Source organism: Rhincodon typus, chromosome 9 (assembly GCF_021869965.1).
Source record: "Rhincodon typus isolate 14 chromosome 9, sRhiTyp1.1, whole genome shotgun sequence".
Lineage (NCBI taxonomy): Eukaryota > Metazoa > Chordata > Chondrichthyes > Orectolobiformes > Rhincodontidae > Rhincodon > Rhincodon typus.
In genome coordinates, this window is record NC_063340.1 from 6,077,042 (window position 1) to 6,077,961 (window position 920).

Consider the following 920-nt stretch of genomic DNA (forward strand, 5'->3'; position numbering starts at 1 on the left):
GTCTTCTTGGGGCCTGGGATGGGGGTGAGGGAGGAGGTATGGGGGCAGGTGTAGCACTTCCTGCGGTTGCAGGGAAAAGTGCCGGGTGTGGTGGAGCTGGAGGGGAGTGTGGAGCGGACAAGGGAGTCACGGAGAGAGTTGTCCCTCCGGAAAGCAGATAAAGGTGGGGAGGGAAAGATGTCTTTGGTGGTGGGGTCGGATTGCAGATGGCGGAAGTGTCGGAGGATGATGCGTTGGATCCGGAGGTTGGTGGGGTGGTACGTGAGGACGAGGGGGATTCTTTTTTGGTTTTTATTGCGTGGACGGGGTGTGAGGGATGAGGTGCGGGAGATGTGGGAGACACGGTTGAGGGCGTTCTCGACCACCGAGGAGGGGAAGTTACGGTCCTTGAAAAACGAGGACAACTGAGATGTACGGGAGTGGAATGCCTCATCCTGGGAGCAGATGCGGCGGAGGCGAAGGAATTGGGAATAGGGGATAGCATTTTTGCAGGAAGGTGGGTGGGAGGAGGAGTATTCTAGGTAGCTGTGGGAGTCGGTGGGCTTGAAATGAATATCGGTTTCTAGGTGGTTGCCCGATATGGAGACAGAGAGGTCCAGGAAGGGGAGAGAGGTGTTAGAGATGGTCCAGGTAAACTTAAGGTTGGGGTGGAAGGTGTTAGTGAAGTGTATGAACTGTTCGAGCTCCTCGTGGGAGCACGAGGCGGCGCCGATACAGTCATCAATGTAACGGAGGAAGAGGTGGGGTTTAGGGCCGGTGTAGGTACGGAAGAGGGATTGTTCCACGTAACCTACAAAGAGGCAGGCGTAGCTTGGGCCCATGCGGGTACCCATGGCTACCCCCTTTGTCTGTAGGAAGTGGGAGGAATTGAAAGAGAAGTTGTTGAGTGTGAGGACGAGTTCGGCTAAGCGGATGAGGGT